The 19,047-nt window shown below is 44.5% G+C and overlaps 1 protein-coding gene across 2 annotated transcripts in view; it reads right to left on the reverse strand.

Moving 5' to 3' along the window:
- The window catches only part of GRAP2 (GRB2 related adaptor protein 2), a 110,845-nt gene extending 92,105 nt beyond the window's left edge, over positions 1 to 18,740 (reverse strand). The window contains exons 1-2 of one of the 2 annotated variants that reach the window (XM_062620552.1): positions 18,630 to 18,740; positions 17,794 to 17,856 (exon numbers count right to left, since the gene is read on the reverse strand). The gene's annotated coding sequence lies outside the window, so the exon portion shown is untranslated. Of the gene's footprint in view, positions 1 to 17,793; positions 17,857 to 18,282; positions 18,583 to 18,629 lie in introns of those variants that run through there. The other variant, XM_062620550.1, reaches the window with a different exon arrangement.
- Between the last annotated feature and the right edge of the window lie 307 nt (positions 18,741 to 19,047).

Below are 19,047 nucleotides of genomic sequence, written 5' to 3' on the forward strand. Positions count from 1 at the left end.
AATTGACCACTTTGGGATCCCTCAAGGCACTATAGTGGGAAAAATGATTACAGCAATGAGATATGTTTCTTCTACATATCTGTAGCTTCCATATGCTTTCAAAGAACAGACATCACATTTTCAAATAAAATATGTATTTTTTAAATTCTCCTTTATTAGTGTTGCACTACAACTTTGGAAAAAAAACAGCGAGTCTTGAATACAAAATGAAGATTTCTAGACTCAAGATTAATTATGTTAATGGTCTAAGCATAACTAATCTCCTCTAACTCAGGCAAATTAGTGTTTCCATGTGGCTCATTAATCCCTGCCTCTTCAACTGAAGAGGCCATGCTTCATAGTACCAATGTATGCAAGAGAATAGCATGCCAGGAATATCTTGGGTTGCAAGTGCTGAGAACAGTAGAAGCATTGCCTGATTTTTATCTAGACATCTGAGGTAGTGTTTCATGCTCTGTCTGAAGCCCAGGGCGTACCACCAAACTCTGTGATCTGCTGCAATCTCACTGAGACTAGAACTGGAAATTTAAGGAATAGCCATGTGTTGTACATTGTCAGAGAAAGCTTTTGCCACCTGGACAAAGGAGGAAGGAACTGAAGTATCTGCAAATCTAATAACCTTGCCACTGGCATTCATTCATTAATAATAGTCAAGAACCACCTTGCTGACAGACCTTCACATATGGTTTCAGTAAAAGGGGACAACTGAGGAAATTTCTTCCCAATCCTTTCAGTCTTTCTTTAGAGGCTGGGCTGTCCTGTCCCCCAAGAAAGGAGCAGCTCAGCACTGAGCTCATGTTCATCTCCAAACCACCACTGCCTATGTTTTACATGTTTGCAATGAGGATGTGCCTTGGTTATAACCCTCAGCTGTAGTACCAATGCAAGTTGTAGGCACGGGCCAGTCAAGGTGCTGCTTTGGACGGTGTAAAATTTACAGTATAATTAAGTCACACTTGATAGTTTTCAGTACTTGTATATGATCACACACACAATCTATGACAAAGCAAGGAATTGATTTGTTAGTTGTACTAGACTTCAAGACCTAGCCTGGGTATCATCTCTCCACATAATCCCTCCTCATTTAAAATTACTTTTCTGCTCTCTTGAGGTATTTGATCCCCAAGGCCCAAGATCCTCAGTGTGGGTGCCACTGCTTACAAATCAATTGCTACTGTCACATACGATATTGATTCCTGCAGTGCACTGCCTAGGAGCAGCAGATGCAAAAATGCCAATTTCAATTACCAAGCAAACCGAAAAATTTATTTGCAATTAGATGACAAGAGGAAGATTACCACAAGTTATATTCTGGGAAAGAAAGAAAAAAGAAAAATAAATCAAATGTTCTTACTTCATAAAGATACAGAAATCCATATAGATACTAGATATATCCAGCTACATTATGCCTTTTTCCACACTGTTGAAATAATTCATATACATACATATAAATATATATACACACACAGTAGCACCACAACAACATACCACTCTGAATGCAATTCAGACTAACGAAAGAGAAGTACAGCAGGGTGATTTTCCAGTGCATTCGGGCATTCCCTTGAACTCCCCTGTGCTCCACAGATTTTGATGGATTCTAACTGTACCCTTTTAATGGCCTCCATCAACACTGTCCAGATACCTCATTGAATTTAGCCTGACAAAATGCTCCCATGTGGGAAGTATATCTCAGAGAATAAATACAGGAGATGAGCAGAGCTGAAAGAATAGGTCCAAGAACCACAGGGTGGGGGATCCCTTGGCAAAGAATGAACCATATCTAGATCTCTCTGACATCACCTTCTTTTGGAGGGCAACCCACACTAGAACCGCATCATCTCCTGGGAAACAACTAAAAAGCAGTTTTTTTTTCCTCTTCCATATTTTGGGTACTGCTCTGACAGTTTTTCAGCACTAGCTCTGCCTTCCCTTCAGAGCCCTGTTTCCCAGTGCCCAGGCTCAAAGGACCATGTTACGCTATGCATCACACTCACTGCTGCAACAGGAGATCAGTGACCAGCCAACCTGTGGTGACTGTGCCACCCTAGAGAGGGTGACAGCAGCAGCAGAGAGGAGAACAAAGCTTCTCTGCCTTCGATCCAGCCAATATCTGCAGATGTGGCACATGGCTGTTCACCTTCCTATTCCTCCAGGTATGCCTGACCTGCAGCAGATGCGACTGCAGCTCACACAGGCTAACTTCAACAGAGATAACCGCTGCAGGCAGTCAGGCTGCACAGACATCAGTGTGTGTGGCACAGACATCAGTGTGGACACCTGCAGAAGTGGCTGTGCCTCCGTGTTCTCACAGATATTTCCTCTGCGGTTTAATCTGCCTAGGCTACCTCTGTACAGGCTGCAGCTTGGCTTTCTCATACTGGGTAGAGAAATCTCGGTTACGTTACAGCGTGCAAATCGATTGTAACATAACTGAGAGGTGGTGATGCTAGAGACACCAGTGACTTACTGACACCAGTGCACCAACCACTTCCACCAGCAGCGATGCATCAGCAAGAAGCATTAAGAATTGGCCAGTGCAGACACTGCCAGTGGGGATATCCTCTTGGTTCTTGACGTGGAGGCATTTGCAGGCACTGCCAGTGGGGATATCCTCTTGGTTCTTGACGTGGAGGCATTTGCAGTCACTGCCTGTGGCTCTCATACTGAAAGCTTCTTCTATAGTCTCCTATTTCTTGGGGGAAGGGGAGACTGTTTCTGCATCTAAACTGCAGTACTAGGATGCGGGTGGGCAAAACAGTCAGATCCACAAAGGTTGCAGGGCATTATCTGGGGAGGACAACCCACTAAATTTCATGTTTTGTCTTATTCTGGAAGAGAAGGTAGGGAAAGCAAGAGAAAAGCAGGCTAGACACGCTTCAGCTCTTATTAAAGGAAAGAGTACTCCAGTCAGCTTTCACACAGCTTCTGATTCAGCTCCGAGCACAGCAGCAGGGGATGTGATGCAGTGCTGTGAAGGGCAACATCTGAGACACAAGAGATATAGAATACAATCTGCAAACCTTCATACTTTCCCTTTCTCTGCACTCACCTAACCCTCTCTCTCCAGTTTAGCAATATATTTCTGGCTAGAAGCTGATGCATAAGTGGAAAAGGAGATTGATTTCCTGCAGTGTGGCTTCCTTTTTAAAAATAACATGGCTTTTCTGGACTAGCAACATCAACAAGATGCACCTGTCAATAACACTTAGGAAAAGACAATGTTTTCACGCTATTGCAGGTCCACGTGCTGGCTCCTGAACTGCAACATGAGTTGAAGTTATTTCTGAGACTGTTAAATCACAAGGAACATTTTCCTGAATCCATTTTGCTGGAAAATTATGTGCAGGACATTAGAGATTTAGCAGGGTCTGCATTTAGACTTCCATTTTTCTTAGAAGAAATCACTGGTATTGATTAAGACTGAATTGTATGTGCAGAAAGGATATCATTTACAATTGGAACAGGCCAGGTGCTGTTCCCAGTGCCACCAAAAATATTCCTACTACAGCCTTTCTGCAAAGGATAGAGAAAGCCCCTTTTTTTTTTTTTAGGGTCACTACCCTGGGTCTAGCTCTACAAAGGGCAGCTGACCTTTTTAGAAGGGTAATTCCTGCCTTTCTGTAGCTTGAAGTGAGTTCATTTAAAAAGCTAAATTGCATTTGCCTACCTATGTGCTTGACTGAGATTTATTCTACTGTATAAGAGTGTCAGGTTCCCAGGTCAGCTGGTGACATTATAAAGATGCAGAGAGCAGGTTAGGAAAGAAAATCTGCCATAGTCTTGCCCCACAGGTCTTGCCACAGGGGGCCCGGATCTATGGCTCATGGAGTATGACAGACAAGCCCTCATGGATTTCAGATGGCTTAGACTCAGACCTGTGTTAGCAATGTCACAGGTCCAAGGTTGTTCCATCAAACCCTGGGTCAGTTTTCAGCAGTCTAGCATCCTTGGTGGGGCCCCATGTCATGCTTAGTACTCTTCTGTCATATGCCTTTAATTCAAAACTGAAGACTGTTACCAGTTTTAATCAGCAGAAAGGGCAAGTTGAGTTTGTCTTTCTGGAATTACTCATACCTCAGATTGTGAAGTACACAAAAAACCCCTTGCTGATTTCAGATCAGAATATCCAAGGCAAGCAAGCTAACAGAGAAAAAAGCGGGCTCCTTGATTTTGGAGGAATCAGCAAAAGAAACCCCAGCTGTTGCCCAAGTGAGCAGTTCTAACCTCTGCAAGGTAAAAGGTCAATCCTACAAAGTACAAAACATGCTCCAAAAGTTAAAGAAATAGCAAAAGCTTCTTAAACAAGCACCTCATCTTGCCAGGACTGTTTTGGCATGCTGCAATCACCAAGAGTGCAGGCTGGGTCAGAAGGCTGTTTCTTGACTATAAAAGCAAACAGCTTGGCTAAGGGAGTTTACAAAATCCACTGGCTTCTTGGGCAGAGCCCATCAGTCCCCTGTCAGGGGAGAAGGGCTCAGACAGAGCTCACTAAATTCACAGGCAATGCTAAGAGAGCACGTAATCAGTTTGGACCCAAGTAGCTTAGCTACTGGTGTGTAACATTAGCTATGTGCAAGAGTGCAGTCCAAACAAGTGCCAGCTCTCTTAACTCAAGTGGCAGGGCTTATGCAGTTGGGGAACCTCAGTCTCTCTTCCACAGCCCAGCACCACCAGACTATGGTGCACTTTTTGGATGGGATCTTGAAATGGGCTTTACTGTGGTCCAGACTTTGTTCTGTAGAAATCCAGTCAGGCATGGATCAGAAAAGTTAGGTAAGTGCTGGATGTTCTGGAAAATTCTACCTGTACAGTCTTCAGACAGAGAATATTGCAAAAGTTCTAAGAGACCTTGCCAAATGCTTAAAAAACGTTTCCTAATTTGATCTGAAGTCACACTTTATGTCAGCTTATCATCAAGGATTCTGGCAAAACAGTTTCTAAAGAGATAAAGAAGCATTTGCAGAAAACAAATAACACAGTTGCTATTAGAGTTTCATTCCAACAAAACATCTTTAAATTGCCAGAAATACGGTTTATTGGCCACACATCACACAAACAATCAAGAGAATGGACTTTGTTACTGAGGAGATTTAGAAGGCTTCAAAATTGGATGCAAAGCTGGTTAAAATCATTACCACATAGACATTGCCAATTCTTCGTGCTGTATGTGCATGTACACAAGTTGTATAGTCACAGGGGCTTACTTGCTGAGGGAAAGTATAAGAAAATATCCCACTTTTGTAAAAATATTTACTTCAGAGTCATAATATGTTCTTCTGACAAGGAGGGGTTATACTATACATCTCTCGCTATACCAAAATTCGGATATTGCCGCTCTTATAAAAGCTGGTCTCTGACAACATTCAAGTTATTTCAAAGCACTTGGCATATTAGTAGCACACAAAGTGTTAGCAAGAGTGTGACAGTCATTGCTAAATAATCTGTGTAGCTTTGTCAGAGAGCAAAAGTTGCAGATGGACAGCAGCAAAATCTTAATAGAACATGCTTCATGTATTTGAATGTGAATAATATCTTCAAATCCTCTCTCTCAGCTGTGTCATCTCCTTGCAAAACAGACTTCACTAATACTGGTAGTAAACCTTTTTGCTAAGGGAAGAGGCTCTTCTCATAAGCTTTACTTCTAACAGGGTGAGCAACCCTCAGTCATAACACAGTCTGCACTTGTCCCCAACTACGCAAGTTTAACCTTTAGAGTTTAACCTTTAAAACACACTGTTTAATTCCTGTCTAAGAAGCAAACTTTCAAGGTTGTATGGCTTCAAGCAAAGTCCATTAGGGAGCCGTTTGCACGGCTGAGTGATTCAGAATTCTTGCCTAAAGACCTGCACATTATCTGTTTGATATACATGCATTGGTAGGCTCAAGACAAACATGATATAGAGGCAAAATAGTCCACACTTGCTTTCCCAGTGTCACTTAGAAATGCTTCATTTAGCAAGACTCAAATCTATTTCCTTAAGCCTAAGGACAGCCTGAAGCCTTTGTCTACCCTAGAAAACTACAATTTATTTTCTGGGACCACATAGCAAATATTCTTTGTTCACAGAGCCTTCTTAGTTATGACCAGACCCACTGTAGACAATAGTAATGCATATTGACAAAACTGATGTCTGCACTGGGAGCCTTAAAGTTCTGAGAAGCAAGTCTACTCACCTGGCCTACAGCTAGCCACAAATACAAAAGAGTTCAAGGGATCTGAAGAAGGTTATCACTCAGTGAAAGACACAGCTTTTCAAAACAAAAAAGCTCACATTTTAGAAATAACACTTCTTGGGTGAGTTTGATGTGTTGGGGTTCACACTGGATGAAGATGATACATTTGGATTTTAGGTTTAAAAGAATAAAATAGAAATTACAAAAAACCTCAGAGTATTCTGGCATGAGTTAAGAGATGCCCATGCCTGACCTTTGCAAGCTGCCAACTGATTGGACTGCATCTAAAACCAAGTCACAATACTTTGAAACTGAAGCTCTCCATGCCTGTTTTGTAGCACCAACCATCTGACAGTGAGCTGCCCTTGGATCATCACAGGAGATGTATTTGCCCATCATTGGCTTGAACAGTGGTACCTTAGGCAAACCAGAGGTTTATACATGGGCAAGTAAGCCAATGGCCTTACACAGAAAATCAATAGTCACTGAAAATATTGCTTTCACATTGGAAGACACACTGGTACTATGGTGTGCAGTGAACTGAGCTCACTCAGGGCTGAAATAATGGAGGAAGAACTCCGCCACGATGGTTGGGTGCGTGTCTGAACCCACTCCTAGCAACCCAGGCTAAGAGTCCCAGCATGGCACTCCCTGGTGCTACCAGTGTGGGGAAGGCTTTCCAGCTCAGGCCCCCAAACCACAAGAAAAGACAGTGCCTGGGTCCAGAGAGCGAAATGTGCCTGTATTTGTGAGAAGCACTGCCCACAGTGAGAATAATCTGCTCACCAGGTGACAGAGCACTGCCTATGCAGTGTCACAGGAGCAAAGGCAATGGTATGTTCTCCTCCATATCCACCAGCTGAGCAGCACTGTGACCCTTGCATTCAGGAGCTCCAGTCCCACGGCAGGTCCTGGAAGCTAGCCTGCAGACAAGAGTTGACTAAGTGAAATTAAAAACTCAGCTTCTTTGCTTTGCCCTGCTCTGCTGGCCTCCTTGCCCCCTCCCTCGGTAATGCAAAAGGACACTCTTTGAAGGCCAGGTGCTCCTGACAGCCAGTGACATGATTTACATTTCTACAGCACATTTCACATTAATGGATGCCAAAGGATGCTTCAAACCATCTTTCACAGAGAAAGTCTTATGTCCGAGTTATGATAAAACACTGCAGCACAAAGGTATCGCACAGTAGCCTTGTGACAAGCGGCAAAGATGAGTATCAAAGATAGCTGCAAGGGGAGTAATGGTATTGAGAATGCAGTTTCTCCCATTGGTTCTGGTCAGAACATCAGAATCAATATCATGCTGTTCTTACAAAGGATAGAACAGAGATTTTCATAGCTAGAAGTTTTTCTGCCTCGTAAGACAATGTGTCCTGGAGCAAAATCATACCAAAAAACTGGAATTAGTAATAAATCAAAAAATAAATGAGTTCAATTTACTGGGTCAGTCTTCACCATGACCTGTATCATAACCTGTGTCTTCCCTTCAGCACTCTCTCAACGGGCTTGTAATGACTTATGATGAGATCCCAACCCAGCTCAAGGCAACACGCTTGATGCAGAGGTCTAATCCTCTGCCAATGTACGCTGACAAGATGTCGCTGAAGCTGATGAAGTGGTATCAATTTACAGCAGCCGAGGATATGTCACATAAGGTAATCAGACTTTAAAAGAAGTGTGATGGCATGAGTCCTAAACATTTTCAAAACACTGCTGTCAGAACAGATCTCTGAGTACAAACCCCTTCTCTGAGAAGTCGTCAGAGACCCAGATGGGTTGCTGGTTTATTTTATCCTGCCTGGAACACTGTGCACCCATCTCTCCTCCTTTACAGTTATTATTATTCCTGTACCCTAAATCCCTACTGACAGGAGTCTCTGGTATCACATCAGATCGAAAGCTTGGCTTAAAACTGGCCAAATACTTTGCTGAGCTTTCCTCCCTCCCCCCTTCCCCCTCACCTTGGTTGCTAGAACTTTAGCTTAAAATATTCATTTTTCATTGTGTCTGTGAAATACCAAGTTTCAAAAGAGAAAGAAAAACAACCTGTAAAAGGCAATTAATAAAATATGCCAGTGCTCCCCAAACTGTTCAGGACACTTTACTCTACAAGGCGTTGAGACAGAACAGCAGCAAAGCTGCTAAATAGCATGCAACAAAGCAAAACGCAGGGAAGGGCAAAATAATAACCTGCATTTTTTAGCATCTTTCATCCAAAGTGCTTTACAGACATACATGCATATTATACAGGGATCATTAATCTAACTCTGAGACATAGCTGGCATCACATCACAACTAAATTGTAAACCACCACATAATAAAACTATGTAGCACAGTCAGAGCGGGAAAATGAGGAGTAACTGGTCTAGCTTATTATAGAACAAATGCCAAGTCAGCAGAATTTCTCTAGTTGAAATTTAGTGGAACATTGAGGATTGCATTCAAACTCATGTGGAAGATGTTATGGCATCACTAACAACTAAGTCTTTAGTTTACCTCTAAATGAAAATATAGTACCTCTGGCAGCCAAATGCCTTTACCATATTAGGCCCTGGTGTTAGCCGGTAAGTCATCAACCTAAGTTCATCGATCACCTGCACTTCCTCAGAGGTCTCCAAGATGAGTGTCAATCAGTGAAGCTCAGTGAATACTTCTCAAGATCCACTATGATCATAGGCTCAACACAAAACTGCTTCTAGCACTTCTGCTAGGCCAGGAGACCTGAGCATGGTTTCTGAGAGAGGTCAGTCAAGTCCCAGGATGCACTCGCTTACTCCAAAGTCTGTGGTCAACAGCATTGTGGAAGTGAAGTCCCTCAGATGCCAGTGTGACTGCATGGAGCTTGGAGGGATTATATTTCTGGTTGTGGACCACGCTAGCTGACACTTGGAAATTTGCAGAGGTTCATCCAGGAACTACAGTTCTAATTACTATTATTCATACAGAAACTCTCTTCAATTCTACATCATAAAATGCATGTTACAGACAGAAGCCTTGCTGTTAGGTGGCTCTTCATTTTCCTCATTATCTGCATATGCCCAGCTCTCACTGCTTGCATCATAGCAAATTTCACATGTTCAAATGAGCAGCATTTTATTCAGAAATTTTGGTGATGGATGCCTGCGGGAGTCATCTTTGCTCAAAAGCCTTAATTCCCGTTGTTTGCTGTTTCAAGCCTCAAAGTGCATGAAGTTGTAATTGGTTCATGACTGGAAACTTTCCTTTGCAAATAAAGGCTAGAAACATTAGTGTAACACCATCTTTGATACCGCAGAGCCTAAACCTATGCCACAGACCAAGGGTAATACCCCTGCACCGGGGCTATTACCTTTATTACAGAGAACTGTTGCTGGCTCAGAGCAAGCTATATCCCCTGCTGAAGCAATATCACTTTCTGCCACCTTTGTCTCTGTCCTTGCCTTCTCCAACTTTACAGCACAATTTCAAGAAGGCTGCAGGCATACTTGATTATTTTCTTCACACCGTCTGTTTCTCTTCCTTATTCACACACACATGTATCAATAAAGAGACAGTTTTTTGTGGTTAAAATTATATCTCCAGACATTTTAGACCTGTAGCCAAAATAGATTTGACTAATCTGAGTTCACCTTTGCAGGCTAAATAGGGACATGGGAAGGTGCTGGAATCAAAGCTATTGCAAGCAAAGACTGGAAATCTCCAGCTATGTCTTAAGAGACTTCATCTACAGATAAGAGAGTCCTTACAATTTAAGGAAGAAAAAGGACAGTACTGAACAACCACTGTGTTATTATTTCCAAGTCCTCCTATAATTTCTCATCTCCATGTGTCTGTTTTGTCCTAAATTCCGCCTTTTTCCAAGCTATTTACTGTGGTATACCAGCCTGAACACAGAAAATACCTCCCCAAACTGGGGAGCTTACTGGGACAAACCCAAATCAGTCAGTCAGTCAGCACCAGCTGATAAGCAATAATTCAATACAGTCTATTCTGCAGTCTCTGGCCATAGGACACTAATCCAGAGGCTAATAAAGCAGTAATCCCTTGCTGATCCGCAGGCTCCATTTCCCGTGCTCAGCCCCATGTCATTATTCTGGATTATATCTGCTTTTGCCACCCTCAATCTCCCTTTTCTCCCTGCTCCCTCACCTTGTGCCATCCTCAAGTGTGAAATGATAATAGTCACCTTTCAGGAGCCACCTAACAGAGCTGTTTGTCTTTAGTTATTTCAGCCTTGTCTCCTGAATCATCGCTATCCCAAAGCACAGACTATTTTGTTGCCTTTTTGAGTGGCTGGAGTCAAGCTTGTATCGGAAAAGCCCCTGATGCTGCTAGATGGGAGTTGCTGAGAGCCAATATGGAGAGCACCATCACCTGCAAAACCCCCAACCTGATGTACAGGGTGTAAAAATGAGTCAGTGCGAGGTTCTGGTTACAACAAGACAGCCCCCATTTACTCATTCATCTGGAATGGGAAGCATTAAGTCAAGCCAACCTTCAATAAGATCAGCCAGCCTTCTGGTTCACTTAATCTTCCTGTAAACGTTGCTGGCAGCCTCAAGGAAGGAGGAAGCAAGGAAAGGAGATGTGCATGTCCCTGGAAAAACACGGGGCTGCTGTTCCAGGAAAATCCTTTTACTCAGTTTGGCCTCCCTGTGGCCACTACCAGATGCTATGGAGAGGGTAAGTGATGGAGAAGCATCGATCTTCTGTGTTAGTCCTGCCATGCACCAAAACCTAGAAACTGGCTGAGGAACTGAATCATAGGGTTTAAAATACTATCAGTAAATATTATTCTGTATTCTGAAACCTCTAGATTTTCTCAGTCACTTCTCTCATGTCCAGCCCAAATGGATCCTGCAGACATCCTGCTTTTGGTGCTGTTCTGGAGCAGGGAATTTGTTTTACAGTGTGCTTTCACTTAGCAATGATGTGAGGCTTAGGTCCAAGCTTACCATCTTTTAATTTAAACAGTTGTCCTTTGAATAAGGTGCTGTATTTTAGGTATCCCAAAGAGGACAGGGAAAAGCTGAAGTGCTGTTTCCTTCCAGCCTTTGAAAAAGCACACCTATGACCCACCTCTAGAGCTCACACCAAGAGCAAGAGTCCTAGAGAAAACAAAAAAGGAGCCTTAAGAGGATATAGGAAAAGATATATCAAATGCTTCCAACATGCATCAAGTTGTAGGCACAAATTATTTGCTTTCAGCACGTATCTCAGGATGTCAAAGGCTTTTACTAGCAAAACAAGTTGCAGGGTACGTTACTGTGTAGGTTGTCACACAGTCATGATGTCTCCCCCTTGATTTAGGGGAAAAGAAAGGTTCCTCATCTTCCACATGGACATAACTTTACTCCAATTTTTAAAAATAAACCAGCACTTAAAATGGTCTGTGTGCTTCAAATCACAAACAGATTAGTGAAACACAATGGAGCTGCAGTGCTTGCCCTGGTTGATAAAGTGTTTTTTAAAGGGAACCAAGCAGCTGACTACAGTGCTTATTTTCCATCTGTCCTTCCTGCATCCCTTTCATCTTCCCCACTCTTCAGATGCCAAAGAAAATGGACACACTGTGAAGATCAACAGGTTGGGGTGTTTCAGCTGCTGCTTTTCTCCTGGCTAAGGACGAATAGAAATGCAAAAGCAAGTACACAAGTCATAAGAAACAGAACTGCTTTAAAGATTCACAAGGCACAGAATCATAGAATGGTTTGGGTTGGAAAGGACCTCAAGATCATGAAGTTCCAACCCCCCTGCCATGGGGAGGGATGCCTCACACTAAACCATGTCACTCAAGGCTCTGCACAGCTCGCCCTTGAACACTGCCAGGGTGGATCTCTAATTGGATCCATCTAATGGGATCCATGGGATCCAGGGATGGACATCTCTAATGCCACATTCACAGTGTCTGTGTATAAAAATTACCGTAACTATAAAACCTCATGTCTAAGAGGCCTCCATGCCTCAGTGAGGCTTTTCAGAGCTGTCCATTAGAGGTCACTAGCACTCAGTCACAGCAGGAACCCGGCCCCTGCCGATGAAATCCCAGGCATCAGACCTCCCCCCAAATATTTTATCCCCAGCCAAAGAGAGCCAAACAAAAAACACACCCTTCTTTACCCTATTGTATATGAGAAGAAAACCTTAGTGGGAAAAATTGAGCTTTGGAAAAATAGGTGCACATGCATTTGCCACAGGTTTAAAGGAGGGAGCATGGGGAACCTACGAGCTGCAGGGTCAAACATTCCCTTGCAGTGATCAGAGCAGCCTCATCCAGCACTCTCAGCACCAAGCTCAGAGAAGTCACGACTTCTCAGACAAAGGCAAAGATCTAGGCAGGCAAGCTAGTATAAAAACTTCCAGGCAATTTATGGTTTGATTTCAGCTGCCAAAAGACTAACTGCAGAAGAGAAGCAGACTGCCAGCCATGGCATGGGAACTGGACACTGCCTCTCCTCCCTTGGTGACCTGGGGCAATCTGGGAGCACAGGCATCTGATGTAAAGGGACATCACAACATATCACAGCTTTTGAGAAAAACAAAACAAAAATGCCAGAACACCCCCAAGTTGCCATCTATTTGCTGCGCTGCAGCTGATAACCTGCCCATTAACACTGCAATTACATTGGATCCCAAAGCAGGTGGGCAATTCATCAGCCAGCTGCATCCCTCCTACACACCACCATTTCCTTCTGTCCTGCAATGAGGAGAATTTCCCTGCCAAGCACACAGGACCCCGACAGCTCCATCCACAGAGCTCCCAGCTACCTGTTGGCCCTCAAGATGACATGCCTGTATTTGATGGCACTCTTGTGGAAGGAACACAAGGGCTGTGATGGAGCCGTGCTGCTGCATCACTGTCTGAAGATGTAAAATTCAGGCTGTGACCTCTTATGATCCCACTGCCCACTCCTCCCTCCGAGAGACCAGGCCTCTGATGGCAACCCCTCCTCATGGCCACCTTGCATCTATCCAACTGTTCCTACGCTGGTAATAGCTTCTGCCCTTAAGTACCCAACTAGCTCATTTGAGATTACAGTCACAAGGACAGCATACGTTTGCTGCATCCCTGTCTATATGCTCTTTATGATCGCTGAGCAGCATGAAGATGCAGTGCACAGAAGCAGCAGGGGACCAGAGGGGAAGTATATTTGAGTGCTGACTAGGCCATCCTCCTGATGAAGGACAACTACAAGCCAGGATTCATCATCTGCAGCTGCTCCCTTTTAACCACTTATGATAAGTATATACAGAAGGGAGAGGAGAAATCATGAAATTATCTGTTATATTTTTTTGCAGCAGCAGGTTTTCTTCCAGAGAAAAGGACCGTCTGACAGCCACCCAGGTGGCCTCCAGCCCGCTGTTTATACCTAACTGGCAGAGGCACTCCGAGTTTGCATGTAAACACTGCTCAATACTATATTGATTTTTCTGACATGGCACTGGCAGATCCAAACTGAAGGCCAAAGATGTTAGACCAGGCCACTCCCAAATCTCAGCCTGGCGTTCACGGCTCCGTGTACTGTTGACCTGGGCTTGAGCCTACACAGTAATTAAACCCAAGAGGCTTAATGCCTCCACTGTAAAGATTGCTACCATCTGACACGTCACTACTACTAGTCAACCTGCTTCATTAACCAGACTCCCGAGGGGCCATGCAATAAATCTGCCTTTGCTTTGCATTCATCTCCACCCTAGTCATTGGCTGCAAGAGGAACCGTATCTTGGTAAGCTTCAGCTTATGGATGAGATCATAAAATCGATTAGGTTGGAAAAGAACTTTAAGGTCATCAAGTCCAACCATTAACCTAGCACTGACAAGTCCAACACTAAACCATGTCCCTAAGCACCGCATCTGCACGTCTTTTAAATACCTCCAGGAATGGCAAATCAACCACTTTCCTGGGCAGCCTGTTCCAATACTTGACAACCCTTTCAGTGAAGAAATTTTTCCTAATACCCAATCTAAACCCCACTTCATGCAACTTGAGGCCGTTTCCTCTTGTCCTGTTCACTCGTTACCTGGGAGAAGAGACCGACCCCACCTCACTCCATCCTCCTTTCAGGCAGTTGTAGAGAGCTATAAGGTCCCCCTTAGCCTTCTCTTCTCCAGACTAAAGCCCTGTGGTTCCCTCAGCTGTTCTATATCACACTTGTCCTAAAAACCCTTCACGAGCTCCGTTGCCCTTCTCTGGACCTGCTCCAGCACCTCAATGTCTCTCTTGTAGTGAAGGGCCCAGAACTGAACACAGGATTCGAGGTTCAGCCTCACCAGTGCCCAGGACAGGGGGATGATCACTGCCCTGGCCCTGCTGCCACACTATTGCTGGTACAGGCCAGGACGTCATTGGCCATCTTGGCTGCCTGGGTACCTGGTAGCTGGCTTGTGTTCAGCTCCATCAGTCAGCACCCCAGGTCCTTTTCCAGTAAGCAGCTTTCTAGGTGCTCTCCCCACACCTGTGGTGTTGCATAAACCAAGTGCAGGACTGGGAACTTTGCCTTGTATAACCTCATACTTTTGGCCTTGACCTAAAGTGCCTGCCTGTTCAGATCTCTCTATAGAGCCTTCCTACCCTTCAACAGATCTACACTCCCACCTTACTTGGTGTCATCTGTAAACTTGCGGAGGGTGCACCCAATCCTTTCATCCAGACCATTGATAAAGATATCAAACAGAGCTGGTCCCAGTACCGAGCCCTGGGGAACACCACTGGCTGCCAGCTTTCTCACCACATCTTTAACTCAGGCCCCAGGGAGGCAAGAGACTTATCCTAAAAAGTGGGTCCAGCCTGCATGTTGGGCTATTCCCTTCAGAAGGGAGTCTGCTACAGAAATGAGCCATCATTTTTTCTAGATGGAAGCAATTTTGACACAGGACATAAGCTGACTAAACCTCAGTGACATGTCCAAGCTAGATGAACTATCATCCTCATTATTGCTCAGTTCCACTTGCAGAGCTTCATATCTATAATGCAAGGGCACCTTGAGATGTGGCACAGCTGAAGCAAGACCCAGCCAGAATGGATTCGCAGAAGAAAGAGACAGTTTAATTATTAAAATAAGGTATAATACTAACACTAATAATAATAATAATTTAAAGGGAAATAAGAAAGATAACAAAGAACCCCAACAAACAGCAGTGATGCACAATACAACTGTTCACCACCTGGTAACCGATGGCCAACCATTCCCCAAGCAGCAATAGGTCCTTCCCAGCCAACTCCCCCCAGTTTCTACCAACTCCCTTCAGTTTCTATACTGAGCACACATGGCATGCAGTATGGTATGAGATATGTGGGGAGGAATACCCCTTTGGCTAGTTTGGGTAAGGTGTCCTGGCTCTGCTCCCTCCCAGCTTCTTGTGCCCCTCATCACTGGCAGAGCATGAGAGACTGAAAAGTCCTTGATCAGAGTGAGCATTACTTAACACACAGATGTCTTAGTTGTTGCTATCAGCATTATTCTCAGGCTAAAGCCAAAACACACCACACCACCAGCTACTAGGAAGAAAATTAGCTCTATCCCAGATGAAACCAGGACACCCACTTCAGGAAGGGGAGGCAAAATACTTGAGTTTGTTTTGCTCCTTCTGTTCTGAGCTGCACATTCACTTGCACAGCTCTTTATTTTCTTGGTTTTTTTTAAGGTTATGAACACAGAAGCATGTTCTTGATCTCAAGGCTGCATTTGCCAAACCTTTGAAACTGTCCTCAAGGGGAAAGCTGGGCAGACTGCTCTGCTGAACCCTGTGGTCTGGAGAAGACACAGGCAAGCTTACTTTGTTGAACAGTGAGGATCAGGCCGCAGGTTTGTTCTGCCCTCAATAGCTACCATGATATTTGGATTTTGGGAGGAAGACAGGCTCCCACTGGAGGAGCAGGTGAGGCAGCTGCTCTTGGGTAGCTTCCACAAGTTCTGAGCTAGAAAAGCCTTAGCCCCAAGGGTGTCTTCTCTCCCACGAGAGGGTGGCAACAACTCTCCAACAGGCTGAAATACAGCTCTTTCAAATTCCCACCCTTACCTTGTGACTGACAAGCAACTTCCCCTACTCCCTAGTCCCCACTGGACATCACCCAATAGGTTTTTCCACCTTCTCCCCAGCTGTGGATTCCTCTGTGAGCACAGGTATTTTGTGTAGCCTCCAATGGATGCCGATAGCTGTGGGTGGGAGGGTGGCTGGGCATGAAGAGAATCTCTTCTTAGAGGCTCAGTGTCTTGAAAGAGTTCTCCTCAAAGGGAGAGAGCAGTACAAGCACAGGATTGTCCCTCTCAGTCAGCTGAGTTGCCTTAGCTCTATCCAAGTGAGTGGGAGAATGCTGTCTGCTTGCATTAAAGCAGCTGCACTGTTGATAAGCTGCAAACAGGCAAGGATTTCACTTGAGGAAAAGCATAAAGCATGGCAGGAGAGGAGAGAGTCTTTTAAAACACTTTTGTCTTTTGATAATCACAATAACAAGACCTCTGGTGGAAAATCTATACCTAGTAAAAAGTTTAACAAGTCCAAGGAGATGTTCAAGGCTACTGAGACCAATTGGTGAGAGCCTGAAACTTGCTCACCAGCCCTCAATATGTTAAATCACAATATACACAAGAGAAGAACAGGGCCCAGAGCTCCACAGAGTTACAAAACCATTGCTGGTGGGAGGATCAGGTGAAAGCTCTTTAAGCTGGTGGTAGCAGCAGCCATTATTTTTGGGGGATGAAAGAAAAAGAAGCTGTTTGGAATAGGCGAATGCAGAAAAAATGTCTAAATCAATCTTGCAATCAGCGAGGCTGGCCAGCCTGTTGTTTCCATGGTAGGCATTTCCACCAGGAGCTTAAAGCAAATGGTGAGGGCAGTTTTGATGGAGGGGTGCAGAGAAGGGCAGGGGCAGCAGGATGGGAGAGGCAGGCAGGAAGCCAGGGAAGCACTTCCCACACAATGCACAGCAAATTAAGGGAGAGATTTGGCTGCAGAGCACAGGCTAGGAGACACAGACTAAGAGTGTTGGGCAGCTGTTTTCAGAGAAACAGGACTTTATGTTCCTTGTCAATAAAGAAAACTGCACCAAGGACAAACTTTGCCCATTATCCATTACTTATCAGCACAACCCCTGCACTCCTGAGCTAGTTGCTCAGGTGTGGAGCTGACATTGGCTGCTGGAAGGGTTTTGGGGGATGCTGCCTCGCCTGCAGCAAGCACCACAAAGCAAACCCCAGCAGGAGGGCTGGTAACAGCATCTCCAGCTCCAAGCCCAGGGCACACAGGATCAAAAACACAGGTCAACAAATACATAAGAGTAGTTGGAACGTTCTGCTCTCAGCCCTACTAGCTCAAGCATCCCCACCTCTAAACCCCTCTGAGGCCACTGGCACAAACACACACACAGGGGCTTTGTCCCCTCTTACCCCACTAAAAAGACAGTCCCAGCACAGCAATCCCATGTCCTGGTCATACACACATAATGCTTGGAAAACCCCTCACATTGCTACTACTGCTTCAGCAGCCATCCTCGAGCTTCTCGGAAAATACTGTAGCATGTGCAGTAGTGCATTTCAGTCTCAGCAACAGCAGGAGGAAGATGCAGCAACAAGGAAGGAGACTGTCAGCCCCCCCCCCCCATCACCACCCCCATCACACAGGCAGACGTACAAACTTACCTTTCACTCCTTCCTTCACTAACTGTCTTATCGCCATAGCAACTGTAATCCTAGGTCATACAGCTAGGAAAAGAATAAAAATACAGCACAAATGAAGATATACACTATCGCTAAACACAGCCTCAGTGGTAGAATCTGATTTTCATTAGAGGCATAACAGTGGTTTTGCATAATTATACATATATTAGTGCCCAATACGCCCATCTTCGGTTAAAATTCATGAATTCAGTTCTAAATAAAAAGCATTGCTCACTGCAGGCTAATTTTTGGATTTATTTTTTTAAAAAAAGAAAGTATTTCTAAAGGCTGAAGTCATACTTGCACAGCTTTTTCTTAATCCTGAGATTAGCAGGGAGAGGAAAACTCAAGGATTAAGTAAACTCTCAAGTAGAAATACAGCATGAAACAGTAACTGGAAATTTTGCTACTTTTACAATGTGAGGAGTGAGCAATAAAAATCCCCCGAAGTGGCCAGATGCTGAAGCATACCTGGAGTTGAGACCTACAGGAAAGCATCTTGCAGCCTTTCCTTTGGTGCTTGCGGTGAAAGCGATACAGCAGTAGCATACCATGAAGCAATGTACTGCTGTAAGTGACTGAGCATAGGTTTAGCTGGCACTGGAATTCACTACACAGCTTGAGGTCACCATTTACAAGAGCAGGCTTATTTACTCTGATGGCACAGATACAAGGTAGCAGCACGAAGGGACAGCCCCAGCCAAAGAAGCCCTGCGATGCAGTGAAACCCTTTTTACTTGCTCCTGCTACCTTCAGGTTCCTTAATTACCCACTACATGCAAATAGCCTGAGGTTGGTACCCTGTGACTTTTTATTACCAGGTTTCCAGGTGTGCCTCATCTGAGTGATGGGGAGCTCTTGGTGCTGGTCAGACCCCATCTTCCCTGGTCCTATGTGTGGGGCAGTGACTGGAGGGTGTTTATTGCTACTTCAGGTGGCAGGGAACTCACACTGAGCTCCTGCATCGCAAGCAAGCACACAGCAATAAAGATGCTCACAAAACCCTGACCTAGTGCATGCTGGTCTTGATATGAAAATAAATGCAGTGTCCTTAGGAGATGCCTCTTATTCAATTGTATTGCTATCCTAGCCAGGGAACAAAGGGAGAAGCTACTACCTGGGTTTGTCTCTGCAGGGGCTTATTTGATTCCTCACTTACAGAAAAGGCAAGGAGGACTAGGACAAAAAGAGGGTTTGAGGGAAAGGTTTGGGGCTGGAGAATGGGTGAGGGAAGGA

Source organism: Pezoporus occidentalis, unplaced genomic scaffold, assembly GCF_034315485.1.
Source record: "Pezoporus occidentalis ecotype Australia unplaced genomic scaffold, CSIRO_AGI_Poc_V1 ctg221, whole genome shotgun sequence".
Taxonomy (NCBI): domain Eukaryota; kingdom Metazoa; phylum Chordata; class Aves; order Psittaciformes; family Psittacidae; genus Pezoporus; species Pezoporus occidentalis.